Genomic DNA, 24669 nt, shown 5'->3' with positions numbered 1-24669 from the left:
GACACAAGAAGATTCCCATACTTGAGTCCAACTCTGCCCGCCTGGGTGAAAACCAGGAATACTAAACGCTAGACCGTATGGAACACTGAAGAGTAATGTATGGAAGGTGTGGGTCTAGTACATGTCCAGATCTGCTCTCGTTCAAGGTTGCCTTTTTTGAACAGAGAAACGTTTGCCCTGGCTAGTGTCATGACCAGCGGATGGAAGATGGTACCATTCATTTGGCCTATAAATTGGCATTTCCGACTCATAACTTTGCCTTGATATTTTGAATTCTTTGGAAAGTCCCGATGAAATGCAAATAGCAGAGACTAATTCAAAAGTCACCAGATAATGGGCGCCCCTGATCAAATCCCAAGGAAAAGATTAGACATGAATTCAAACGACTCTCTCCACATCCTAAGCACCAAACCTTGTACCCGTTCTACCCTAAAGGATTCCAAAGAAAAGCGTGCGATCAATAGCCAGCCGTACACTGAAAAGGTTTGCCGTGACCCGGATTCGAACCGGGGTTGCTGCGGCCACAACGCAGAGTACTAACCACTATACGATCACGGCTCCTCACCAGTCACAGACTGTAGCAATCAAACGGCATGTGGCCATTTCTACATCAGAGGACAAGTATCCATATGTTGCGGAAGAGCATTGTCTATATAATAATTAAAGCCCACGCTCTTATGGTCCAGTTTATTGTCTTTGTGGAAGAGTTGCACAGATGAGTGAAATGCAGGATCGGATACGTGTTGTCATGTTTCTGGCTTGTGTGATTAACTCTGCAAGGACCAGCATGAAGAACCAACACAGAGCTTGTGAAGGCAGAGAACGGAGCTTGCACACTTTGTTAAAAATGCAAGCAAGACCAGAGCTTAAGGGCATGCATCTGATTTTAAAAGAGCAACCTGGCCCGTGTGAGGATCTAACTCACGACCTTCAGATTATGAGACTGACGCGCTACCTACTGCGCTAACGAGGCACTCATCCCAGACGGGCAAAAAAATATCACTGCCTCATACAATTGCAGCCATCTCTACACTTTTGCGAGAACAGCTGGAAAGGAGTGTTTGGCTACTCGGCTAAGACAACAAAACCACCCACAGGTTAACTCAGCTTTGTCTGAATATGCACCGTTAAACGTTTCTTACTAGAAATACTGCTGAAAGAAAAGTGCAAAATTCACAACTTTGCGCAAATACAATGGAGCACTCATGTTTTCGGCTGTGTGAAAATCTAGGCAGCTTTACCCATGCTTGAACCTCTAGGGAGCCAATGAAAATCAAACAAGTTCCCAAATGGCAAAAAGTAATGAATGAAAAGGTTGCCGAGCCAGCCAGGAGTCGAACCTAGAATCTTCTGATCCGTAGTCAGACGCGTTATCCATTGCGCCACTGGCCCACTGCCGCAGGAAGAGGGATGGACTCTGGAGGACCTTCCCGCCTATGTCTCATGAAACTAATTCATTCAACTCCAAAGCCAAGTACAATCTCAACTTGTGTTGTGGTCTTCAGGATGTTCTCTGCTTTACTCAGCTCGTAAAAGCAGACACAAGAAGATTCCCATACTTGAGTCCAACTCTGCCCGCCTGGGTGAAAACCAGGAATACTAAACGCTAGACCGTATGGAACACTGAAGAGTAATGTATGGAAGGTGTGGGTCTAGTACATGTCCAGATCTGCTCTCGTTCAAGGTTGCCTTTTTTGAACAGAGAAATGTTTGCCCTGGCTAGTGTCATGACCAGCGGATGGAAGATGGTACCATTCATTTGGCCTATAAATTGGCATTTCCGACTCATAACTTTGCCTTGATATTTTGAATTCTTTGGAAAGTCCCGATGAAATGCAAATAGCAGAGACTAATTCAAAAGTCACCAGATAATGGGCGCCCCTGATCAAAGCCCAAGGAAAAGATTAGACATGAATTCAAACGACTCTCTCCACATCCTAAGCACCAAACCTTGTACCCGTTCTACCCTAAAGGATTCCAAAGAAAAGCGTGCGATCAATAGCCAGCCGTACACTGAAAAGGCTTGCCGTGACCCGGATTCGAACCGGGGTTGCTGCGGCCACAACGCAGAGTACTAACCACTATACGATCACGGCTCCTCACCCGTCACAGACTGTAGCAATCAAACGGCATGTGGCCATTTCTACATCAGAGGACAAGTATCCATATGTTGCGGAAGAGCATTGTCTATATAATAATCAAAGCCCACGCTCTTATGGTCCAGTTTATTGTCTTTGTGGAAGAGTTGCACAGATGAGTGAAATGCAGGATCGGATACGTGTTGTCATGTTTCTGGCTTGTGTGATTAACTCTGCAAGGACCAGCATGAAGAACCAACACAGAGCTTGTGAAGGCAGAGAACGGAGCTTGCACACTTTGTTAAAAATGCAAGCAAGACCAGAGCTTAAGGGCATGCATCTGATTTTAAAAGAGCAACCTGCCCCGTGTGAGGATCTAACTCACGACCTTCAGATTATGAGACTGACGCGCTACCTACTGCGCTAACGAGGCACTCACCTCAGAAGGGCAAAAAAATATCACTGCCTCATACAATTGCAGCCATCTCTACACTTTTGCGAGAACAGCTGGAAAGGAGTGTTTGGCTACTCGGCTAAGACAACAAAACCACCCACAGGTTAACTCAGCTTTGTCTGAATATGCACCGTTAAACGTTTCTTACTAGAAATACTGCTGAAAGAAAAGTGCAAAATTCACAACTTTGCGCAAATACAATGGAGCACTCATGTTTTCGGCTGTGTGAAAATCTAGGCAGCTTTACCCATGCTTGAACCTCTAGGGAGCCAATGAAAATCAAACAAGTTCCCAAATGGCAAAAAGTAATGAATGAAAAGGTTGCCGAGCCAGCCAGGAGTCGAACCTAGAATCTTCTGATCCGTAGTCAGACGCGTTATCCATTGCGCCACTGGCCCACTGCTGCAGGAAGAGGGATGGACTCTGGAGGACCTTCCCGCCTATGTCTCATGAAACTGATTCATTCAACTCCAAAGCCAAGTACAATCTCAACTTGTGTTGTGGTCTTCAGGATGTTCTCTGCTTTACTCAGCTCGTAAAAGCAGACACAAGAAGATTCCCATACTTGGAGTCCAACTCTGCCCGCCTGGGTGAAAACCAGGAATACTAAACGCTAGACCGTATGGAACACTGAAGAGTAATGTATGGAAGGTGTGGGTCTAGTACATGTCCAGATCTGCTCTCGTTCAAGGTTGCCTTTTTTGAACAGAGAAACGTTTGCCCTGGCTAGTGTCATGACCAGCGGATGGAAGATGGTACCATTCATTTGGCCTATAAATTGGCATTTCCGACTCATAACTTTGCCTTGATATTTTGAATTCTTTGGAAAGTCCCGATGAAATGCAAATAGCAGAGACTAATTCAAAAGTCACCAGATAATGGGCGCCCCTGATCAAATCCCAAGGAAAAGATTAGACATGAATTCAAACGACTCTCTCCACATCCTAAGCACCAAACCTTGTACCCGTTCTACCCTAAAGGATTCCAAAGAAAAGCGTGCGATCAATAGCCAGCCGTACACTGAAAAGGCTTGCCGTGACCCGGATTCGAACCGGGGTTGCTGCGGCCACAACGCAGAGTACTAACCACTATACGATCACGGCTCCTCACCCGTCACAGACAGTAGCAATCAAACGGCATGTGGCCATTTCTACATCAGAGGACAAGTATCCATATGTTGCGGAAGAGTATTGTCTATATAATAATCAAAGCCCACGCTCTTATGGTCCAGTTTATTGTCTTTGTGGAAGAGTTGCACAGATGAGTGAAATGCAGGATCGGATACGTGTTGTCATGTTTCTGGCTTGTGTGATTAACTCTGCAAGGACCAGCATGAAGAACCAACACAGAGCTTGTAAAGGCAGAGAACGGAGCTTGCACACTTTGTTAAAAATGCAAGCAAGACCAGAGCTTAAGGGCATGCATCTGATTTTAAAAGAGCAACCTGCCCCGTGTGAGGATCGAACTCACGACCTTCAGATTATGAGACTGACGCGCTACCTACTGCGCTAACGAGGCACTCATCCCAGACGGGCAAAAAAATATCACTGCCTCATACAATTGCAGCCATCTCTACACTTTTGCGAGAACAGCTGGAAAGGAGTGTTTGGCTACTCGGCTAAGACAACAAAACCACCCACAGGTTAACTCAGCTTTGTCTGAATATGCACCGTTAAACGTTTCTTACTAGAAATACTGCTGAAAGAAAAGTGCAAAATTCACAACTTTGCGCAAATACAATGGAGCACTCATGTTTTCGGCTGTGTGAAAATCTAGGCAGCTTTACCCATGCTTGAACCTCTAGGGAGCCAATGAAAATCAAACAAGTTACCAAATGGCAAAAAGTAATGAATGAAAAGGTTGCCGAGCCAGCCAGGAGTCGAACCTAGAATCTTCTGATCCGTAGTCAGACGCGTTATCCATTGCGCCACTGGCCCACTGCTGCAGGAAGAGGGATGGACTCTGGAGGACCTTCCCGCCTATGTCTCATGAAACTGATTCATTCAACTCCAAAGCCAAGTACAATCTCAACTTGTGTTGTGGTCTTCAGGATGTTCTCTGCTTTACTCAGCTCGTAAAAGCAGACACAAGAAGATTCCCATACTTGGAGTCCAACTCTGCCCGCCTGGGTGAAAACCAGGAATACTAAACGCTAGACCGTATGGAACACTGAAGAGTAATGTATGGAAGGTGTGGGTCTAGTACATGTCCAGATCTGCTCTCGTTCAAGGTTGCCTTTTTTGAACAGAGAAACGTTTGCCCTGGCTAGTGTCATGACCAGCGGATGGAAGATGGTACCATTCATTTGGCCTATAAATTGGCATTTCCGACTCATAACTTTGCCTTGATATTTTGAATTCTTTGGAAAGTCCCGATGAAATGCAAATAGCAGAGACTAATTCAAAAGTCACCAGATAATGGGCGCCCCTGATCAAATCCCAAGGAAAAGATTAGACATGAATTCAAACGACTCTCTCCACATCCTAAGCACCAAACCTTGTACCCGTTCTACCCTAAAGGATTCCAAAGAAAAGCGTGCGATCAATAGCCAGCCGTACACTGAAAAGGCTTGCCGTGACCCGGATTCGAACCGGGGTTGCTGCGGCCACAACGCAGAGTACTAACCACTATACGATCACGGCTCCTCACCCGTCACAGACTGTAGCAAGCAAACGGCATGTGGCCATTTCTACATCAGAGGACAAGTATCCATATGTTGCGGAAGAGTATTGTCTATATAATAATCAAAGCCCACGCTCTTATGGTCCAGTTTATTGTCTTTGTGGAAGAGTTGCACAGATGAGTGAAATGCAGGATCGGATACGTGTTGTCATGTTTCTGGCTTGTGTGATTAACTCTGCAAGGACCAGCATGAAGAACCAACACAGAGCTTGTAAAGGCAGAGAACGGAGCTTGCACACTTTGTTAAAAATGCAAGCAAGACCAGAGCTTAAGGGCATGCATCTGATTTTAAAAGAGCAACCTGCCCCGTGTGAGGATCGAACTCACGACCTTCAGATTATGAGACTGACGCGCTACCTACTGCGCTAACGAGGCACTCATCCCAGACGGGCAAAAAAATATCACTGCCTCATACAATTGCAGCCATCTCTACACTTTTGCGAGAACAGCTGGAAAGGAGTGTTTGGCTACTCGGCTAAGACAACAAAACCACCCACAGGTTAACTCAGCTTTGTCTGAATATGCACCGTTAAACGTTTCTTACTAGAAATACTGCTGAAAGAAAAGTGCAAAATTCACAACTTTGCGCAAATACAATGGAGCACTCATGTTTTCGGCTGTGTGAAAATCTAGGCAGCTTTACCCATGCTTGAACCTCTAGGGAGCCAATGAAAATCAAACAAGTTCCCAAATGGCAAAAAGTAATGAATGAAAAGGTTGCCGAGCCAGCCAGGAGTCAAACCTAGAATCTTCTGATCCGTAGTCAGACGCGTTATCCATTGCGCCACTGGCCCACTGCCGCAGGAAGAGGGATGGACTCTGGAGGACCTTCCCGCCTATGTCTCATGAAACTGATTCATTCAACTCCAAAGCCAAGTACAATCTCAACTTGTGTTGTGGTCTTCAGGATGTTCTCTGCTTTACTCAGCTCGTAAAAGCAGACACAAGAAGATTCCCATACTTGAGTCCAACTCTGCCCGCCTGGGTGAAAACCAGGAATACTAAACGCTAGACCGTATGGAACACTGAAGAGTAATGTATGGAAGGTGTGGGTCTAGTACATGTCCAGATCTGCTCTCGTTCAAGGTTGCCTTTTTTGAACAGAGAAACGTTTGCCCTGGCTAGTGTCATGACCAGCGGATGGAAGATGGTACCATTCATTTGGCCTATAAATTGGCATTTCCGACTCATAACTTTGCCTTGATATTTTGAATTCTTTGGAAAGTCCCGATGAAATGCAAATAGCAGAGACTAATTCAAAAGTCACCAGATAATGGGCGCCCCTGATCAAATCCCAAGGAAAAGATTAGACATGAATTCAAACGACTCTCTCCACATCCTAAGCACCAAACCTTGTACCCGTTCTACCCTAAAGGATTCCAAAGAAAAGCGTGCGATCAATAGCCAGCCGTACACTGAAAAGGCTTGCCGTGACCCGGATTCGAACCGGGGTTGCTGCGGCCACAACGCAGAGTACTAACCACTATACGATCACGGCTCCTCACCCGTCACAGACTGTAGCAATCAAACGGCATGTGGCCATTTCTACATCAGAGGACAAGTATCCATATGTTGCGGAAGAGCATTGTCTATATAATAATTAAAGCCCACGCTCTTATGGTCCAGTTTATTGTCTTTGTGGAAGAGTTGCACAGATGAGTGAAATGCAGGATCGGATACGTGTTGTCATGTTTCTGGCTTGTGTGATTAACTCTGCAAGGACCAGCATGAAGAACCAACACAGAGCTTGTGAAGGCAGAGAACGGAGCTTGCACACTTTGTTAAAAATGCAAGCAAGACCAGAGCTTAAGGGCATGCATCTGATTTTAAAAGAGCAACCTGGCCCGTGTGAGGATCTAACTGACGACCTTCAGATTATGAGACTGACGCGCTACCTACTGCGCTAACGAGGCGCTCACCCCAGATGGGCAAAAAAATATCACTGCCTCATACAATTGCAGCCATCTCTACACTTTTGCGAGAACAGCTGGAAAGGAGTGTTTGGCTACTCGGCTAAGACAACAAAACCACCCACAGGTTAACTCAGCTTTGTCTGAATATGCACCGTTAAACGTTTCTTACTAGAAATACTGCTGAAAGAAAAGTGCAAAATTCACAACTTTGCGCAAATACAATGGAGCACTCATGTTTTCGGCTGTGTGAAAATCTAGGCAGCTTTACCCATGCTTGAACCTCTAGGGAGCCAATGAAAATCAAACAAGTTCCCAAATGGCAAAAAGTAATGAATGAAAAGGTTGCCGAGCCAGCCAGGAGTCGAACCTAGAATCTTCTGATCCGTAGTCAGACGCGTTATCCATTGCGCCACTGGCCCACTGCCGCAGGAAGAGGGATGGACTCTGGAGGACCTTCCCGCCTATGTCTCATGAAACTGATTCATTCAACTCCAAAGCCAAGTACAATCTCAACTTGTGTTGTGGTCTTCAGGATGTTCTCTGCTTTACTCAGCTCGTAAAAGCAGACACAAGAAGATTCCCATACTTGAGTCCAACTCTGCCCGCCTGGGTGAAAACCAGGAATACTAAACGCTAGACCGTATGGAACACTGAAGAGTAATGTATGGAAGGTGTGGGTCTAGTACATGTCCAGATCTGCTCTCGTTCAAGGTTGCCTTTTTTGAACAGAGAAACGTTTGCCCTGGCTAGTGTCATGACCAGCGGATGGAAGATGGTACCATTCATTTGGCCTATAAATTGGCATTTCCGACTCATAACTTTGCCTTGATATTTTGAATTCTTTGGAAAGTCCCGATGAAATGCAAATAGCAGAGACTAATTCAAAAGTCACCAGATAATGGGCGCCCCTGATCAAATCCCAAGGAAAAGATTAGACATGAATTCAAACGACTCTCTCCACATCCTAAGCACCAAACCTTGTACCCGTTCTACCCTAAAGGATTCCAAAGAAAAGCGTGCGATCAATAGCCAGCCGTACACTGAAAAGGCTTGCCGTGACCCGGATTCGAACCGGGGTTGCTGCGGCCACAACGCAGAGTACTAACCACTATACGATCACGGCTCCTCACCCGTCACAAACTGTAGCGATCAAACGGCGTGTGGCCATTTCTACATCAGAGGACAAGTATCCATATGTTGCGGAAGAGCATTGTCTATATAATAATCAAAGCCCACGCTCTTATGGTCCAGTTTATCGTCTTTGTGGAAGAGTTGCACAGATGAGTGAAATGCAGGATCGGATACGTGTTGTCATGTTTCTGGCTTGTGTGATTAACTCTGCAAGGACCAGCATGAAGAACCAACACAGAGCTTGTGAAGGCAGAGAACGGAGCTTGCACACTTTGTTAAAAATGCAAGCAAGACCAGAGCTTAAGGGCATGCATCTGATTTTAAAAGAGCAACCTGCCCCGTGTGAGGATCGAACTCACGACCTTCAGATTATGAGACTGACGCGCTACCTACTGCGCTAACGAGGCACTCATCCCAGACGGGCAAAAAAATATCACTGCCTCATACAATTGCAGCCATCTCTACACTTTTGCGAGAACAGCTGGAAAGGAGTGTTTGGCTACTCGGCTAAGACAACAAAACCACCCACAGGTTAACTCAGCTTTGTCTGAATATGCACCGTTAAACGTTTCTTACTAGAAATACTGCTGAAAGAAAAGTGCAAAATTCACAACTTTGCGCAAATACAATGGAGCACTCATGTTTTCGGCTGTGTGAAAATCTAGGCAGCTTTACCCATGCTTGAACCTCTAGGGAGCCAATGAAAATCAAACAAGTTCCCAAATGGCAAAAAGTAATGAATGAAAAGGTTGCCGAGCCAGCCAGGAGTCGAACCTAGAATCTTCTGATCCGTAGTCAGACGCGTTATCCATTGCGCCACTGGCCCACTGCCGCAGGAAGAGGGATGGACTCTGGAGGACCTTCCCGCCTATGTCTCATGAAACTGATTCATTCAACTCCAAAGCCAAGTACAATCTCAACTTGTGTTGTGGTCTTCAGGATGTTCTCTGCTTTACTCAGCTCGTAAAAGCAGACACAAGAAGATTCCCATACTTGAGTCCAACTCTGCCCGCCTGGGTGAAAACCAGGAATACTAAACGCTAGACCGTATGGAACACTGAAGAGTAATGTATGGAAGGTGTGGGTCTAGTACATGTCCAGATCTGCTCTCGTTCAAGGTTGCCTTTTTTGAACAGAGAAACGTTTGCCCTGGCTAGTGTCATGACCAGCGGATGGAAGATGGTACCATTCATTTGGCCTATAAATTGGCATTTCCGACTCATAACTTTGCCTTGATATTTTGAATTCTTTGGAAAGTCCCGATGAAATGCAAATAGCAGAGACTAATTCAAAAGTCACCAGATAATGGGCGCCCCTGATCAAATCCCAAGGAAAAGATTAGACATGAATTCAAACGACTCTCTCCACATCCTAAGCACCAAACCTTGTACCCGTTCTACCCTAAAGGATTCCAAAGAAAAGCGTGCGATCAATAGCCAGCCGTACACTGAAAAGGCTTGCCGTGACCCGGATTCGAACCGGGGTTGCTGCGGCCACAACGCAGAGTACTAACCACTATACGATCACGGCTCCTCACCCGTCACAGACTGTAGCAATCAAACGGCATGTGGCCATTTCTACATCAGAGGACAAGTATCCATATGTTGCGGAAGAGTATTGTCTATATAATAATCAAAGCCCACGCTCTTATGGTCCAGTTTATTGTCTTTGTGGAAGAGTTGCACAGATGAGTGAAATGCAGGATCGGATACGTGTTGTCATGTTTCTGGCTTGTGTGATTAACTCTGCAAGGACCAGCATGAAGAACCAACACAGAGCTTGTAAAGGCAGAGAACGGAGCTTGCACACTTTGTTAAAAATGCAAGCAAGACCAGAGCTTAAGGGCATGCATCTGATTTTAAAAGAGCAACCTGCCCCGTGTGAGGATCGAACTCACGACCTTCAGATTATGAGACTGACGCGCTACCTACTGCGCTAACGAGGCACTCATCCCAGACGGGCAAAAAAATATCACTGCCTCATACAATTGCAGCCATCTCTACACTTTTGCGAGAACAGCTGGAAAGGAGTGTTTGGCTACTCGGCTAAGACAACAAAACCACCCACAGGTTAACTCAGCTTTGTCTGAATATGCACCGTTAAACGTTTCTTACTAGAAATACTGCTGAAAGAAAAGTGCAAAATTCACAACTTTGCGCAAATACAATGGAGCACTCATGTTTTCGGCTGTGTGAAAATCTAGGCAGCTTTACCCATGCTTGAACCTCTAGGGAGCCAATGAAAATCAAACAAGTTCCCAAATGGCAAAAAGTAATGAATGAAAAGGTTGCCGAGCCAGCCAGGAGTCAAACCTAGAATCTTCTGATCCGTAGTCAGACGCGTTATCCATTGCGCCACTGGCCCACTGCCGCAGGAAGAGGGATGGACTCTGGAGGACCTTCCCGCCTATGTCTCATGAAACTGATTCATTCAACTCCAAAGCCAAGTACAATCTCAACTTGTGTTGTGGTCTTCAGGATGTTCTCTGCTTTACTCAGCTCGTAAAAGCAGACACAAGAAGATTCCCATACTTGAGTCCAACTCTGCCCGCCTGGGTGAAAACCAGGAATACTAAACGCTAGACCGTATGGAACACTGAAGAGTAATGTATGGAAGGTGTGGGTCTAGTACATGTCCAGATCTGCTCTCGTTCAAGGTTGCCTTTTTTGAACAGAGAAACGTTTGCCCTGGCTAGTGTCATGACCAGCGGATGGAAGATGGTACCATTCATTTGGCCTATAAATTGGCATTTCCGACTCATAACTTTGCCTTGATATTTTGAATTCTTTGGAAAGTCCCGATGAAATGCAAATAGCAGAGACTAATTCAAAAGTCACCAGATAATGGGCGCCCCTGATCAAATCCCAAGGAAAAGATTAGACATGAATTCAAACGACTCTCTCCACATCCTAAGCACCAAACCTTGTACCCGTTCTACCCTAAAGGATTCCAAAGAAAAGCGTGCGATCAATAGCCAGCCGTACACTGAAAAGGCTTGCCGTGACCCGGATTCGAACCGGGGTTGCTGCGGCCACAACGCAGAGTACTAACCACTATACGATCACGGCTCCTCACCCGTCACAGACTGTAGCAATCAAACGGCATGTGGCCATTTCTACATCAGAGGACAAGTATCCATATGTTGCGGAAGAGCATTGTCTATATAATAATCAAAGCCCACGCTCTTATGGTCCAGTTTATTGTCTTTGTGGAAGAGTTGCACAGATGAGTGAAATGCAGGATCGGATACGTGTTGTCATGTTTCTGGCTTGTGTGATTAACTCTGCAAGGACCAGCATGAAGAACCAACACAGAGCTTGTGAAGGCAGAGAACGGAGCTTGCACACTTTGTTAAAAATGCAAGCAAGACCAGAGCTTAAGGGCATGCATCTGATTTTAAAAGAGCAACCTGGCCCGTGTGAGGATCTAACTGACGACCTTCAGATTATGAGACTGACGCGCTACCTACTGCGCTAACGAGGCGCTCACCCCAGATGGGCAAAAAAATATCACTGCCTCATACAATTGCAGCCATCTCTACACTTTTGCGAGAACAGCTGGAAAGGAGTGTTTGGCTACTCGGCTAAGACAACAAAACCACCCACAGGTTAACTCAGCTTTGTCTGAATATGCACCGTTAAACGTTTCTTACTAGAAATACTGCTGAAAGAAAAGTGCAAAATTCACAACTTTGCGCAAATACAATGGAGCACTCATGTTTTCGGCTGTGTGAAAATCTAGGCAGCTTTACCCATGCTTGAACCTCTAGGGAGCCAATGAAAATCAAACAAGTTACCAAATGGCAAAAAGTAATGAATGAAAAGGTTGCCGAGCCAGCCAGGAGTCGAACCTAGAATCTTCTGATCCGTAGTCAGACGCGTTATCCATTGCGCCACTGGCCCACTGCTGCAGGAAGAGGGATGGACTCTGGAGGACCTTCCCGCCTATGTCTCATGAAACTGATTCATTCAACTCCAAAGCCAAGTACAATCTCAACTTGTGTTGTGGTCTTCAGGATGTTCTCTGCTTTACTCAGCTCGTAAAAGCAGACACAAGAAGATTCCCATACTTGGAGTCCAACTCTGCCCGCCTGGGTGAAAACCAGGAATACTAAACGCTAGACCGTATGGAACACTGAAGAGTAATGTATGGAAGGTGTGGGTCTAGTACATGTCCAGATCTGCTCTCGTTCAAGGTTGCCTTTTTTGAACAGAGAAACGTTTGCCCTGGCTAGTGTCATGACCAGCGGATGGAAGATGGTACCATTCATTTGGCCTATAAATTGGCATTTCCGACTCATAACTTTGCCTTGATATTTTGAATTCTTTGGAAAGTCCCGATGAAATGCAAATAGCAGAGACTAATTCAAAAGTCACCAGATAATGGGCGCCCCTGATCAAATCCCAAGGAAAAGATTAGACATGAATTCAAACGACTCTCTCCACATCCTAAGCACCAAACCTTGTACCCGTTCTACCCTAAAGGATTCCAAAGAAAAGCGTGCGATCAATAGCCAGCCGTACACTGAAAAGGCTTGCCGTGACCCGGATTCGAACCGGGGTTGCTGCGGCCACAACGCAGAGTACTAACCACTATACGATCACGGCTCCTCACCCGTCACAGACTGTAGCAAGCAAACGGCATGTGGCCATTTCTACATCAGAGGACAAGTATCCATATGTTGCGGAAGAGTATTGTCTATATAATAATCAAAGCCCACGCTCTTATGGTCCAGTTTATTGTCTTTGTGGAAGAGTTGCACAGATGAGTGAAATGCAGGATCGGATACGTGTTGTCATGTTTCTGGCTTGTGTGATTAACTCTGCAAGGACCAGCATGAAGAACCAACACAGAGCTTGTAAAGGCAGAGAACGGAGCTTGCACACTTTGTTAAAAATGCAAGCAAGACCAGAGCTTAAGGGCATGCATCTGATTTTAAAAGAGCAACCTGCCCCGTGTGAGGATCGAACTCACGACCTTCAGATTATGAGACTGACGCGCTACCTACTGCGCTAACGAGGCACTCATCCCAGACGGGCAAAAAAATATCACTGCCTCATACAATTGCAGCCATCTCTACACTTTTGCGAGAACAGCTGGAAAGGAGTGTTTGGCTACTCGGCTAAGACAACAAAACCACCCACAGGTTAACTCAGCTTTGTCTGAATATGCACCGTTAAACGTTTCTTACTAGAAATACTGCTGAAAGAAAAGTGCAAAATTCACAACTTTGCGCAAATACAATGGAGCACTCATGTTTTCGGCTGTGTGAAAATCTAGGCAGCTTTACCCATGCTTGAACCTCTAGGGAGCCAATGAAAATCAAACAAGTTCCCAAATGGCAAAAAGTAATGAATGAAAAGGTTGCCGAGCCAGCCAGGAGTCGAACCTAGAATCTTCTGATCCGTAGTCAGACGCGTTATCCATTGCGCCACTGGCCCACTGCCGCAGGAAGAGGGATGGACTCTGGAGGACCTTCCCGCCTATGTCTCATGAAACTGATTCATTCAACTCCAAAGCCAAGTACAATCTCAACTTGTGTTGTGGTCTTCAGGATGTTCTCTGCTTTACTCAGCTCGTAAAAGCAGACACAAGAAGATTCCCATACTTGAGTCCAACTCTGCCCGCCTGGGTGAAAACCAGGAATACTAAACGCTAGACCGTATGGAACACTGAAGAGTAATGTATGGAAGGTGTGGGTCTAGTACATGTCCAGATCTGCTCTCGTTCAAGGTTGCCTTTTTTGAACAGAGAAACGTTTGCCCTGGCTAGTGTCATGACCAGCGGATGGAAGATGGTACCATTCATTTGGCCTATAAATTGGCATTTCCGACTCATAACTTTGCCTTGATATTTTGAATTCTTTGGAAAGTCCCGATGAAATGCAAATAGCAGAGACTAATTCAAAAGTCACCAGATAATGGGCGCCCCTGATCAAATCCCAAGGAAAAGATTAGACATGAATTCAAACGACTCTCTCCACATCCTAAGCACCAAACCTTGTACCCGTTCTACCCTAAAGGATTCCAAAGAAAAGCGTGCGATCAATAGCCAGCCGTACACTGAAAAGGCTTGCCGTGACCCGGATTCGAACCGGGGTTGCTGCGGCCACAACGCAGAGTACTAACCACTATACGATCACGGCTCCTCACCCGTCACAGACTGTAGCAATCAAACGGCATGTGGCCATTTCTACATCAGAGGACAAGTATCCATATGTTGCGGAAGAGCATTGTCTATATAATAATTAAAGCCCACGCTCTTATGGTCCAGTTTATTGTCTTTGTGGAAGAGTTGCACAGATGAGTGAAATGCAGGATCGGATACGTGTTGTCATGTTTCTGGCTTGTGTGATTAACTCTGCAAGGACCAGCATGAAGAACCAACACAGAGCTTGTGAAGGCAGAGAACGGAGCTTGCACACTTTGTTAAAAATGCAAGCAAGACCAGAGCTTAAGGGCATGCATCTGATTTTAAAAGAGCAACCTGGCCCGTGTGAGGATCTAACTGACGACCTTCAGATTATGAGACTGACGCGCTACCTACTGCGCTAACGAGGCGCTCACCCCAGATGGGCAAAAAAATATCACTGCCTCATACAATTGCAGCCATCTCTACACTTTTGCGAGAACAGCTGGAAAGGAGTGTTTGGCTACTCGGCTAAGACAACAAAACCACCCACAGGTTAACTCAGCTTTGTCTGAATATGCACCGTTAAACGTTTCTTACTAGAAATACTGCTGAAAGAAAAGTGCAAAATTCACAACTTTGCGCAAATACAATGGAGCACTCATGTTTTCGGCTGTGTGAAAATCTAGGCAGCTTTACCCATGCTTGAACCTCTAGGGAGCCAATGAAAATCAAACAAGTTCCCAAATGGCAAAAAGTAATGAATGAAAAGGTTGCCGAGCCAGCCAGGAGTCGAACCTAGAATCTTCTGATCCGTAGTCAGACGCGTTATCCATTGCGCCACTGGCCCACTGCCGCAGGAAGAGGGATGGACTCTGGAGGACCTTCCCGCCTATGTCTCATGAAACTGATTCATTCAACTCCAAAGCCAAGTACAATCTCAACTTGTGTTGTGGTCTTCAGGATGTTCTCTGCTTTACTCAGCTCGTAAAAGCAGACACAAGAAGATTCCCATACTTGAGTCCAACTCTGCCCGCCTGGGTGAAAACCAGGAATACTAAACGCTAGACCGTATGGAACACTGAAGAGTAATGTATGGAAGGTGTGGGTCTAGTACATGTCCAGATCTGCTCTCGTTCAAGGTTGCCTTTTTTGAACAGAGAAACGTTTGCCCTGGCTAGTGTCATGACCAGCGGATGGAAGATGGTACCATTCATTTGGCCTATAAATTGGCATTTCCGACTCATAACTTTGCCTTGATATTTTGAATTCTTTGGAAAGTCCCGATGAAATGCAAATAGCAGAGACTAATTCAAAAGTCACCAGATAATGGGCGCCCCTGATCAAATCCCAAGGAAAAGATTAGACATGAATTCAAACGACTCTCTCCACATCCTAAGCACCAAACCTTGTACCCGTTCTACCCTAAAGGATTCCAAAGAAAAGCGTGCGATCAATAGCCAGCCGTACACTGAAAAGGCTTGCCGTGACCCGGATTCGAACCGGGGTTGCTGCGGCCACAACGCAGAGTACTAACCACTATACGATCACGGCTCCTCACCCGTCACAAACTGTAGCGATCAAACGGCGTGTGGCCATTTCTACATCAGAGGACAAGTATCCATATGTTGCGGAAGAGCATTGTCTATATAATAATCAAAGCCCACGCTCTTATGGTCCAGTTTATCGTCTTTGTGGAAGAGTTGCACAGATGAGTGAAATGCAGGATCGGATACGTGTTGTCATGTTTCTGGCTTGTGTGATTAACTCTGCAAGGACCAGCATGAAGAACCAACACAGAGCTTGTGAAGGCAGAGAACGGAGCTTGCACACTTTGTTAAAAATGCAAGCAAGACCAGAGCTTAAGGGCATGCATCTGATTTTAAAAGAGCAACCTGCCCCGTGTGAGGATCGAACTCACGACCTTCAGATTATGAGACTGACGCGCTACCTACTGCGCTAACGAGGCACTCATCCCAGACGGGCAAAAAAATATCACTGCCTCATACAATTGCAGCCATCTCTACACTTTTGCGAGAACAGCTGGAAAGGAGTGTTTGGCTACTCGGCTAAGACAACAAAACCACCCACAGGTTAACTCAGCTTTGTCTGAATATGCACCGTTAAACGTTTCTTACTAGAAATACTGCTGAAAGAAAAGTGCAAAATTCACAACTTTGCGCAAATACAATGGAGCACTCATGTTTTCGGCTGTGTGAAAATCTAGGCAGCTTTACCCATGCTTGAACCTCTAGGGAGCCAATGAAAATCAAACAAGTTCCCAAATGGCAAAAAGTAATGAATGAAAAGGTTGCCGAGCCAGCCAGGAGTCGAACCTAGAATCTTCTGATCCGTAGTCAGACGCGTTATCCATTGCGCCACTGGCCCACTGCCGCAGGAAGAGGGATGGACTCTGGAGGACCTTCCCGCCTATGTCTCATGAAACTGATTCATTCAACTCCAAAGCCAAGTACAATCTCAACTTGTGTTGTGGTCTTCAGGATGTTCTCTGCTTTACTCAGCTCGTAAAAGCAGACACAAGAAGATTCCCATACTTGAGTCCAACTCTGCCCGCCTGGGTGAAAACCAGGAATACTAAACGCTAGACCGTATGGAACACTGAAGAGTAATGTATGGAAGGTGTGGGTCTAGTACATGTCCAGATCTGCTCTCGTTCAAGGTTGCCTTTTTTGAACAGAGAAACGTTTGCCCTGGCTAGTGTCATGACCAGCGGATGGAAGATGGTACCATTCATTTGGCCTATAAATTGGCATTTCCGACTCATAACTTTGCCTTGATATTTTGAATTCTTTGGAAAGTCCCGATGAAATGCAAATAGCAGAGACTAATTCAAAAGTCACCAGATAATGGGCGCCCCTGATCAAATCCCAAGGAAAAGATTAGACATGAATTCAAACGACTCTCTCCACATCCTAAGCACCAAACCTTGTACCCGTTCTACCCTAAAGGATTCCAAAGAAAAGCGTGCGATCAATAGCCAGCCGTACACTGAAAAGGCTTGCCGTGACCCGGATTCGAACCGGGGTTGCTGCGGCCACAACGCAGAGTACTAACCACTATACGATCACGGCTCCTCACCCGTCACAGACTGTAGCAATCAAACGGCATGTGGCCATTTCTACATCAGAGGACAAGTATCCATATGTTGCGGAAGAGTATTGTCTATATAATAATCAAAGCCCACGCTCTTATGGTCCAGTTTATTGTCTTTGTGGAAGAGTTGCACAGATGAGTGAAATGCAGGATCGGATACGTGTTGTCATGTTTCTGGCTTGTGTGATTAACTCTGCAAGGACCAGCATGAAGAACCAACACAGAGCTTGTAAAGGCAGAGAACGGAGCTTGCACACTTTGTTAAAAATGCAAGCAAGACCAGAGCTTAAGGGCATGCATCTGATTTTAAAAGAGCAACCTGCCCCGTGTGAGGATCGAACTCACGACCTTCAGATTATGAGACTGACGCGCTACCTACTGCGCTAACGAGGCACTCATCCCAGACGGGCAAAAAAATATCACTGCCTCATACAATTGCAGCCATCTCTACACTTTTGCGAGAACAGCTGGAAAGGAGTGTTTGGCTACTCGGCTAAGACAACAAAACCACCCACAGGTTAACTCAGCTTTGTCTGAATATGCACCGTTAAACGTTTCTTACTAGAAATACTGCTGAAAGAAAAGTGCAAAATTCACAACTTTGCGCAAATACAATGGAGCACTCATGTTTTCGGCTGTGTGAAAATCTAGGCAGCTTTACCCATGCTTGAACCTCTAGGGAGCCAATGAAAATCAAACAAGTTCCCAAATGGCAAAAAGTAATGAATGAAAAGGTTGCCGAGCCAGCCAGGAGTCGAACCTAGAATCTTCTGATCCGTAGTCAGACGCGTTATCCATTGCGCCACTGGCCCACTGCCGCAGGAAGAGGGATGGACTCTGGAGGACCTTCCCGCCTATGTCTCATGAAACTGATTCATTCAACTCCAAAGCCAAGTACAATCTCAACTTGTGTTGTGGTCTTCAGGATGTTCTCTGCTTTACTCAGCTCGTAAAAGCAGACACAAGAAGATTCCCATACTTGAGTCCAACTCTGCCCGCCTGGGTGAAAACCAGGAATACTAAACGCTAGACCGTATGGAACACTGAAGAGTAATGTATGGAAGGTGTGGGTCTAGTACATGTCCAGATCTGCTCTCGTTCAAGGTTGCCTTTTTTGAACAGAGAAACGTTTGCCCTGGCTAGTGTCATGACCAGCGGATGGAAGATGGTACCATTCATTTGGCCTATAAATTGGCATTTCCGACTCATAACTTTGCCTTGATATTTTGAATTCTTTGGAAAGTCCCGATGAAATGCAAATAGCAGAGACTAATTCAAAAGTCACCAGATAATGGGCGCCCCTGATCAAATCCCAAGGAAAAGATTAGACATGAATTCAAACGACTCTCTCCACATCCTAAGCACCAAACCTTGTACCCGTTCTACCCTAAAGGATTCCAAAGAAAAGCGTGCGATCAATAGCCAGCCGTACACTGAAAAGGCTTGCCGTGACCCGGATTCGAACCAGGGTTGCTGCGGCCACAACGCAGAGTACTAACCACTATACGATCACGGCTCCTCACCCGTCACAGACTGTAGCAATCAAACGGCATGTGGCCATTTCTACATCAGAGGACAAGTATCCATATGTTGCGGAAGAGCATTGTCTATATAATAATTAAAGCCCACGCTCTTATGGTCCAGTTTATTGTCTTTGTGGAAGAGTTGCACAGATGAGTGAAATGCAGGATCGGATACGTGTTGTCATGTTTCTGGCTTGTGTGATTAACTCTGCAAGGACCAGCATGAAGAACCAACACAGAGCTTGTGAAGGCAGAGAACGGAGCTTGCACACTTTGTTAAAAATGCAAGCAAGACCAGAGCTTAAGGGCATGCATCTGATTTTAAAAGAGCAACCTGGCCCGTGTGAGGATCTAACTGACGACCTTCAGATTATGAGACTGACGCGCTACCTACTGCGCTAACGAGGCGCTCACCCCAGATGGGCAAAAAAATATCACTGCCTCATACAATTGCAGCCATCTCTACACTTTTGCGAGAACAGCTGGAAAGGAGTGTTTGGCTACTCGGCTAAGACAACAAAACCACCCACAGGTTAACTCAGCTTTGTCTGAATATGCACCGTTAAACGTTTCTTACTAGAAATACTGCTGAAAGAAAAGTGCAAAATTCACAACTTTGCGCAAATACAATGGAGCACTCATGTTTTCGGCTGTGTGAAAATCTAGGCAGCTTTACCCATGCTTGAACCTCTAGGGAGCCAATGAAAATCAAACAAGTTCCCAAATGGCAAAAAGTAATGAATGAAAAGGTTGCCGAGCCAGCCAGGAGTCGAACCTAGAATCTTCTGATCCGTAGTCAGACGCGTTATCCATTGCGCCACTGGCCCACTGCCGCAGGAAGAGGGATGGACTCTGGAGGACCTTCCCGCCTATGTCTCATGAAACTGATTCATTCAACTCCAAAGCCAAGTACAATCTCAACTTGTGTTGTGGTCTTCAGGATGTTCTCTGCTTTACTCAGCTCGTAAAAGCAGACACAAGAAGATTCCCATACTTGAGTCCAACTCTGCCCGCCTGGGTGAAAACCAGGAATACTAAACGCTAGACCGTATGGAACACTGAAGAGTAATGTATGGAAGGTGTGGGTCTAGTACATGTCCAGATCTGCTCTCGTTCAAGGTTGCCTTTTTTGAACAGAGAAACGTTTGCCCTGGCTAGTGTCATGACCAGCGGATGGAAGATGGTACCATTCATTTGGCCTATAAATTGGCATTTCCGACTCATAACTTTGCCTTGATATTTTGAATTCTTTGGAAAGTCCCGATGAAATGCAAATAGCAGAGACTAATTCAAAAGTCACCAGATAATGGGCGCCCCTGATCAAATCCCAAGGAAAAGATTAGACATGAATTCAAACGACTCTCTCCACATCCTAAGCACCAAACCTTGTACCCGTTCTACCCTAAAGGATTCCAAAGAAAAGCGTGCGATCAATAGCCAGCCGTACACTGAAAAGGCTTGCCGTGACCCGGATTCGAACCGGGGTTGCTGCGGCCACAACGCAGAGTACTAACCACTATACGATCACGGCTCCTCACCCGTCACAAACTGTAGCGATCAAACGGCGTGTGGCCATTTCTACATCAGAGGACAAGTATCCATATGTTGCGGAAGAGCATTGTCTATATAATAATCAAAGCCCACGCTCTTATGGTCCAGTTTATCGTCTTTGTGGAAGAGTTGCACAGATGAGTGAAATGCAGGATCGGATACGTGTTGTCATGTTTCTGGCTTGTGTGATTAACTCTGCAAGGACCAGCATGAAGAACCAACACAGAGCTTGTGAAGGCAGAGAACGGAGCTTGCACACTTTGTTAAAAATGCAAGCAAGACCAGAGCTTAAGGGCATGCATCTGATTTTAAAAGAGCAACCTGCCCCGTGTGAGGATCGAACTCACAACCTTCAGATTATGAGACTGACGCGCTACCTACTGCGCTAACGAGGCACTCATCCCAGACGGGCAAAAAAATATCACTGCCTCATACAATTGCAGCCATCTCTACACTTTTGCGAGAACAGCTGGAAAGGAGTGTTTGGCTACTCGGCTAAGACAACAAAACCACCCACAGGTTAACTCAGCTTTGTCTGAATATGCACCGTTAAACGTTTCTTACTAGAAATACTGCTGAAAGAAAAGTGCAAAATTCACAACTTTGCGCAAATACAATGGAGCACTCATGTTTTCGGCTGTGTGAAAATCTAGGCAGCTTTACCCATGCTTGAACCTCTAGGGAGCCAATGAAAATCAAACAAGTTCCCAAATGGCAAAAAGTAATGAATGAAAAGGTTGCCGAGCCAGCCAGGAGTCGAACCTAGAATCTTCTGATCCGTAGTCAGACGCGTTATCCATTGCGCCACTGGCCCACTGCCGCAGGAAGAGGGATGGACTCTGGAGGACCTTCCCGCCTATGTCTCATGAAACTGATTCATTCAACTCCAAAGCCAAGTACAATCTCAACTTGTGTTGTGGTCTTCAGGATGTTCTCTGCTTTACTCAGCTCGTAAAAGCAGACACAAGAAGATTCCCATACTTGAGTCCAACTCTGCCCGCCTGGGTGAAAACCAGGAATACTAAACGCTAGACCGTATGGAACACTGAAGAGTAATGTATGGAAGGTGTGGGTCTAGTACATGTCCAGATCTGCTCTCGTTCAAGGTTGCCTTTTTTGAACAGAGAAACGTTTGCCCTGGCTAGTGTCATGACCAGCGGATGGAAGATGGTACCATTCATTTGGCCTATAAATTGGCATTTCCGACTCATAACTTTGCCTTGATATTTTGAATTCTTTGGAAAGTCCCGATGAAATGCAAATAGCAGAGACTAATTCAAAAGTCACCAGATAATGGGCGCCCCTGATCAAATCCCAAGGAAAAGATTAGACATGAATTCAAACGACTCTCTCCACATCCTAAGCACCAAACCTTGTACCCGTTCTACCCTAAAGGATTCCAAAGAAAAGCGTGCGATCAATAGCCAGCCGTACACTGAAAAGGCTTGCCGTGACCCGGATTCGAACCGGGGTTGCTGCGGCCACAACGCAGAGTACTAACCACTATACGATCACGGCTCCTCACCCGTCACAGACTGTAGCAATCAAACGGCATGTGGCCATTTCTACATCAGAGGACAAGTATCCATATGTTGCGGAAGAGTATTGTCTATATAATAATCAAAGCCCACGCTCTTATGGTCCAGTTTATCGTCTTTGTGGAAGAGTTGCACAGATGAGTGAAATGCAGGATCGGATACGTGTTGTCATGTTTCTGGCTTGTGTGATTAACTCTGCAAGGACCAGCATGAAGAACCAACACAGAGCTTGTGAAGGCAGAGAACGGAGCTTGCACACTTTGTTAAAAATGCAAGCAAGACCAGAGCTTAAGGGCATGCATCTGATTTTAAAAGAGCAACCTGGCCCGTGTGAGGATCTAACTGACGACCTTCAGATTATGAGACTGACGCGCTACCTACTGCGCTAACGAGGCACTCATCCCAGACGGGCAAAAAAATATCACTGCCTCATACAATTGCAGCCATCTCTACACTTTTGCGAGAACAGCTGGAAAGGAGTGTTTGGCTACTCGGCTAAGACAACAAAACCACCCACAGGTTAACTCAGCTTTGTCTGAATATGCACCGTTAAACGTTTCTTACTAGAAATACTGCTGAAAGAAAAGTGCAAAATTCACAACTTTGCGCAAATACAATGGAGCACTCATGTTTTCGGCTGTGTGAAAATCTAGGCAGCTTTACCCATGCTTGAACCTCTAGGGAGCCAATGAAAATCAAACAAGTTCCCAAATGGCAAAAAGTAATGAATGAAAAGGTTGCCGAGCCAGCCAGGAGTCGAACCTAGAATCTTCTGATCCGTAGTCAGACGCGTTATCCATTGCGCCACTGGCCCACTGCCGCAGGAAGAGGGATGGACTCTGGAGGACCTTCCCGCCTATGTCTCATGAAACTGATTCATTCAACTCCAAAGCCAAGTACAATCTCAACTTGTGTTGTGGTCTTCAGGATGTTCTCTGCTTTACTCAGCTCGTAAAAGCAGACACAAGAAGATTCCCATACTTGAGTCCAACTCTGCCCGCCTGGGTGAAAACCAGGAATACTAAACGCTAGACCGTATGGAACACTGAAGAGTAATGTATGGAAGGTGTGGGTCTAGTACATGTCCAGATCTCCTCTCGTTCAAGGTTGCCTTTTTTGAACAGAGAAACGTTTGCCCTGGCTAGTGTCATGACCAGCGGATGGAAGATGGTACCATTCATTTGGCCTATAAATTGGCATTTCCGACTCATAACTTTGCCTTGATATTTTGAATTCTTTGGAAAGTCCCGATGAAATGCAAATAGCAGAGACTAATTCAAAAGTCACCAGATAATGGGCGCCCCTGATCAAATCCCAAGGAAAAGATTAGACATGAATTCAAACGACTCTCTCCACATCCTAAGCACCAAACCTTGTACCCGTTCTACCCTAAAGGATTCCAAAGAAAAGCGTGCGATCAATAGCCAGCCGTACACTGAAAAGGCTTGCCGTGACCCGGATTCGAACCGGGGTTGCTGCGGCCACAACGCAGAGTACTAACCACTATACGATCACGGCTCCTCACCCGTCACAGACTGTAGCAATCAAACGGCATGTGGCCATTTCTACATCAGAGGACAAGTATCCATATGTTGCGGAAGAGCATTGTCTATATAATAATTAAAGCCCACGCTCTTATGGTCCAGTTTATTGTCTTTGTGGAAGAGTTGCACAGATGAGTGAAATGCAGGATCGGATACGTGTTGTCATGTTTCTGGCTTGTGTGATTAACTCTGCAAGGACCAGCATGAAGAACCAACACAGAGCTTGTGAAGGCAGAGAACGGAGCTTGCACACTTTGTTAAAAATGCAAGCAAGACCAGAGCTTAAGGGCATGCATCTGATTTTAAAAGAGCAACCTGGCCCGTGTGAGGATCTAACTGACGACCTTCAGATTATGAGACTGACGCGCTACCTACTGCGCTAACGAGGCGCTCACCCCAGACGGGCAAAAAAATATCACTGCCTCATACAATTGCAGCCATCTCTACACTTTTGCGAGAACAGCTGGAAAGGAGTGTTTGGCTACTCGGCTAAGACAACAAAACCACCCACAGGTTAACTCAGCTTTGTCTGAATATGCACCGTTAAACGTTTCTTACTAGAAATACTGCTGAAAGAAAAGTGCAAAATTCACAACTTTGCGCAAATACAATGGAGCACTCATGTTTTCGGCTGTGTGAAAATCTAGGCAGCTTTACCCATGCTTGAACCTCTAGGGAGCCAATGAAAATCAAACAAGTTCCCAAATGGCAAAAAGTAATGAATGAAAAGGTTGCCGAGCCAGCCAGGAGTCGAACCTAGAATCTTCTGATCCGTAGTCAGACGCGTTATCCATTGCGCCACTGGCCCACTGCCGCAGGAAGAGGGATGGACTCTGGAGGACCTTCCCGCCTATGTCTCATGAAACTGATTCATTCAACTCCAAAGCCAAGTACAATCTCAACTTGTGTTGTGGTCTTCAGGATGTTCTCTGCTTTACTCAGCTCGTAAAAGCAGACACAAGAAGATTCCCATACTTGAGTCCAACTCTGCCCGCCTGGGTGAAAACCAGGA

General features: G+C 45.8%; 42 non-coding genes across 42 annotated transcripts; all 42 read right to left on the bottom strand.

The window, feature by feature from the left end:
* Nucleotides 1-486: 486 nt before the first annotated feature.
* Nucleotides 487-558, bottom strand: trnah-gug (transfer RNA histidin (anticodon GUG)). The gene has a single exon. It is a non-coding gene; the product is annotated as a tRNA-His (tRNA).
* Nucleotides 559-900: 342 nt separating this feature from the next.
* On the bottom strand, nt 901-973 carry trnam-cau (transfer RNA methionine (anticodon CAU)). Its single transcript has one exon. It is a non-coding gene; the product is annotated as a tRNA-Met (tRNA).
* Nucleotides 974-1319: 346 nt separating this feature from the next.
* On the bottom strand, nt 1320-1392 carry trnar-acg (transfer RNA arginine (anticodon ACG)). The gene has a single exon. It is a non-coding gene; the product is annotated as a tRNA-Arg (tRNA).
* A 632-nt stretch (nt 1393-2024) lies between these two features.
* Nucleotides 2025-2096, bottom strand: trnah-gug (transfer RNA histidin (anticodon GUG)). Its single transcript has one exon. It is a non-coding gene; the product is annotated as a tRNA-His (tRNA).
* A 342-nt stretch (nt 2097-2438) lies between these two features.
* Nucleotides 2439-2511, bottom strand: trnam-cau (transfer RNA methionine (anticodon CAU)). Its single transcript has one exon. It is a non-coding gene; the product is annotated as a tRNA-Met (tRNA).
* A 346-nt stretch (nt 2512-2857) lies between these two features.
* Nucleotides 2858-2930, bottom strand: trnar-acg (transfer RNA arginine (anticodon ACG)). The gene has a single exon. It is a non-coding gene; the product is annotated as a tRNA-Arg (tRNA).
* A 633-nt stretch (nt 2931-3563) lies between these two features.
* Nucleotides 3564-3635, bottom strand: trnah-gug (transfer RNA histidin (anticodon GUG)). Its single transcript has one exon. It is a non-coding gene; the product is annotated as a tRNA-His (tRNA).
* A 342-nt stretch (nt 3636-3977) lies between these two features.
* Nucleotides 3978-4050, bottom strand: trnam-cau (transfer RNA methionine (anticodon CAU)). Its single transcript has one exon. It is a non-coding gene; the product is annotated as a tRNA-Met (tRNA).
* A 346-nt stretch (nt 4051-4396) lies between these two features.
* Nucleotides 4397-4469, bottom strand: trnar-acg (transfer RNA arginine (anticodon ACG)). The gene has a single exon. It is a non-coding gene; the product is annotated as a tRNA-Arg (tRNA).
* Nucleotides 4470-5102: 633 nt separating this feature from the next.
* Nucleotides 5103-5174, bottom strand: trnah-gug (transfer RNA histidin (anticodon GUG)). The gene has a single exon. It is a non-coding gene; the product is annotated as a tRNA-His (tRNA).
* Nucleotides 5175-5516: 342 nt separating this feature from the next.
* trnam-cau (transfer RNA methionine (anticodon CAU)) lies at nt 5517-5589 on the bottom strand. Its single transcript has one exon. It is a non-coding gene; the product is annotated as a tRNA-Met (tRNA).
* A 346-nt stretch (nt 5590-5935) lies between these two features.
* On the bottom strand, nt 5936-6008 carry trnar-acg (transfer RNA arginine (anticodon ACG)). The gene has a single exon. It is a non-coding gene; the product is annotated as a tRNA-Arg (tRNA).
* A 632-nt stretch (nt 6009-6640) lies between these two features.
* trnah-gug (transfer RNA histidin (anticodon GUG)) lies at nt 6641-6712 on the bottom strand. Its single transcript has one exon. It is a non-coding gene; the product is annotated as a tRNA-His (tRNA).
* Nucleotides 6713-7473: 761 nt separating this feature from the next.
* trnar-acg (transfer RNA arginine (anticodon ACG)) lies at nt 7474-7546 on the bottom strand. Its single transcript has one exon. It is a non-coding gene; the product is annotated as a tRNA-Arg (tRNA).
* A 632-nt stretch (nt 7547-8178) lies between these two features.
* On the bottom strand, nt 8179-8250 carry trnah-gug (transfer RNA histidin (anticodon GUG)). Its single transcript has one exon. It is a non-coding gene; the product is annotated as a tRNA-His (tRNA).
* Nucleotides 8251-8592: 342 nt separating this feature from the next.
* trnam-cau (transfer RNA methionine (anticodon CAU)) lies at nt 8593-8665 on the bottom strand. The gene has a single exon. It is a non-coding gene; the product is annotated as a tRNA-Met (tRNA).
* Nucleotides 8666-9011: 346 nt separating this feature from the next.
* On the bottom strand, nt 9012-9084 carry trnar-acg (transfer RNA arginine (anticodon ACG)). The gene has a single exon. It is a non-coding gene; the product is annotated as a tRNA-Arg (tRNA).
* Nucleotides 9085-9716: 632 nt separating this feature from the next.
* On the bottom strand, nt 9717-9788 carry trnah-gug (transfer RNA histidin (anticodon GUG)). Its single transcript has one exon. It is a non-coding gene; the product is annotated as a tRNA-His (tRNA).
* Nucleotides 9789-10130: 342 nt separating this feature from the next.
* Nucleotides 10131-10203, bottom strand: trnam-cau (transfer RNA methionine (anticodon CAU)). The gene has a single exon. It is a non-coding gene; the product is annotated as a tRNA-Met (tRNA).
* A 346-nt stretch (nt 10204-10549) lies between these two features.
* On the bottom strand, nt 10550-10622 carry trnar-acg (transfer RNA arginine (anticodon ACG)). The gene has a single exon. It is a non-coding gene; the product is annotated as a tRNA-Arg (tRNA).
* A 632-nt stretch (nt 10623-11254) lies between these two features.
* trnah-gug (transfer RNA histidin (anticodon GUG)) lies at nt 11255-11326 on the bottom strand. The gene has a single exon. It is a non-coding gene; the product is annotated as a tRNA-His (tRNA).
* Nucleotides 11327-12087: 761 nt separating this feature from the next.
* trnar-acg (transfer RNA arginine (anticodon ACG)) lies at nt 12088-12160 on the bottom strand. Its single transcript has one exon. It is a non-coding gene; the product is annotated as a tRNA-Arg (tRNA).
* Nucleotides 12161-12793: 633 nt separating this feature from the next.
* Nucleotides 12794-12865, bottom strand: trnah-gug (transfer RNA histidin (anticodon GUG)). The gene has a single exon. It is a non-coding gene; the product is annotated as a tRNA-His (tRNA).
* Nucleotides 12866-13207: 342 nt separating this feature from the next.
* On the bottom strand, nt 13208-13280 carry trnam-cau (transfer RNA methionine (anticodon CAU)). The gene has a single exon. It is a non-coding gene; the product is annotated as a tRNA-Met (tRNA).
* A 346-nt stretch (nt 13281-13626) lies between these two features.
* Nucleotides 13627-13699, bottom strand: trnar-acg (transfer RNA arginine (anticodon ACG)). The gene has a single exon. It is a non-coding gene; the product is annotated as a tRNA-Arg (tRNA).
* Nucleotides 13700-14331: 632 nt separating this feature from the next.
* trnah-gug (transfer RNA histidin (anticodon GUG)) lies at nt 14332-14403 on the bottom strand. The gene has a single exon. It is a non-coding gene; the product is annotated as a tRNA-His (tRNA).
* A 761-nt stretch (nt 14404-15164) lies between these two features.
* On the bottom strand, nt 15165-15237 carry trnar-acg (transfer RNA arginine (anticodon ACG)). Its single transcript has one exon. It is a non-coding gene; the product is annotated as a tRNA-Arg (tRNA).
* A 632-nt stretch (nt 15238-15869) lies between these two features.
* Nucleotides 15870-15941, bottom strand: trnah-gug (transfer RNA histidin (anticodon GUG)). The gene has a single exon. It is a non-coding gene; the product is annotated as a tRNA-His (tRNA).
* Nucleotides 15942-16283: 342 nt separating this feature from the next.
* trnam-cau (transfer RNA methionine (anticodon CAU)) lies at nt 16284-16356 on the bottom strand. The gene has a single exon. It is a non-coding gene; the product is annotated as a tRNA-Met (tRNA).
* A 346-nt stretch (nt 16357-16702) lies between these two features.
* On the bottom strand, nt 16703-16775 carry trnar-acg (transfer RNA arginine (anticodon ACG)). The gene has a single exon. It is a non-coding gene; the product is annotated as a tRNA-Arg (tRNA).
* Nucleotides 16776-17407: 632 nt separating this feature from the next.
* Nucleotides 17408-17479, bottom strand: trnah-gug (transfer RNA histidin (anticodon GUG)). The gene has a single exon. It is a non-coding gene; the product is annotated as a tRNA-His (tRNA).
* Nucleotides 17480-17821: 342 nt separating this feature from the next.
* trnam-cau (transfer RNA methionine (anticodon CAU)) lies at nt 17822-17894 on the bottom strand. The gene has a single exon. It is a non-coding gene; the product is annotated as a tRNA-Met (tRNA).
* Nucleotides 17895-18240: 346 nt separating this feature from the next.
* trnar-acg (transfer RNA arginine (anticodon ACG)) lies at nt 18241-18313 on the bottom strand. Its single transcript has one exon. It is a non-coding gene; the product is annotated as a tRNA-Arg (tRNA).
* A 632-nt stretch (nt 18314-18945) lies between these two features.
* trnah-gug (transfer RNA histidin (anticodon GUG)) lies at nt 18946-19017 on the bottom strand. Its single transcript has one exon. It is a non-coding gene; the product is annotated as a tRNA-His (tRNA).
* Nucleotides 19018-19778: 761 nt separating this feature from the next.
* On the bottom strand, nt 19779-19851 carry trnar-acg (transfer RNA arginine (anticodon ACG)). The gene has a single exon. It is a non-coding gene; the product is annotated as a tRNA-Arg (tRNA).
* Nucleotides 19852-20483: 632 nt separating this feature from the next.
* Nucleotides 20484-20555, bottom strand: trnah-gug (transfer RNA histidin (anticodon GUG)). Its single transcript has one exon. It is a non-coding gene; the product is annotated as a tRNA-His (tRNA).
* A 342-nt stretch (nt 20556-20897) lies between these two features.
* On the bottom strand, nt 20898-20970 carry trnam-cau (transfer RNA methionine (anticodon CAU)). Its single transcript has one exon. It is a non-coding gene; the product is annotated as a tRNA-Met (tRNA).
* A 346-nt stretch (nt 20971-21316) lies between these two features.
* Nucleotides 21317-21389, bottom strand: trnar-acg (transfer RNA arginine (anticodon ACG)). Its single transcript has one exon. It is a non-coding gene; the product is annotated as a tRNA-Arg (tRNA).
* A 632-nt stretch (nt 21390-22021) lies between these two features.
* On the bottom strand, nt 22022-22093 carry trnah-gug (transfer RNA histidin (anticodon GUG)). The gene has a single exon. It is a non-coding gene; the product is annotated as a tRNA-His (tRNA).
* A 761-nt stretch (nt 22094-22854) lies between these two features.
* On the bottom strand, nt 22855-22927 carry trnar-acg (transfer RNA arginine (anticodon ACG)). The gene has a single exon. It is a non-coding gene; the product is annotated as a tRNA-Arg (tRNA).
* A 632-nt stretch (nt 22928-23559) lies between these two features.
* On the bottom strand, nt 23560-23631 carry trnah-gug (transfer RNA histidin (anticodon GUG)). Its single transcript has one exon. It is a non-coding gene; the product is annotated as a tRNA-His (tRNA).
* A 761-nt stretch (nt 23632-24392) lies between these two features.
* Nucleotides 24393-24465, bottom strand: trnar-acg (transfer RNA arginine (anticodon ACG)). The gene has a single exon. It is a non-coding gene; the product is annotated as a tRNA-Arg (tRNA).
* Nucleotides 24466-24669: the final 204 nt, after the last annotated feature.

The sequence above is a fragment of the Salminus brasiliensis genome, chromosome 9 (genome assembly GCF_030463535.1).
Source record: "Salminus brasiliensis chromosome 9, fSalBra1.hap2, whole genome shotgun sequence".
Taxonomy (NCBI): domain Eukaryota; kingdom Metazoa; phylum Chordata; class Actinopteri; order Characiformes; family Bryconidae; genus Salminus; species Salminus brasiliensis.
The sequence above is the reverse complement of the archived record's forward strand: the minus strand, read 5'-3'. Positions and strand labels throughout refer to the sequence as shown.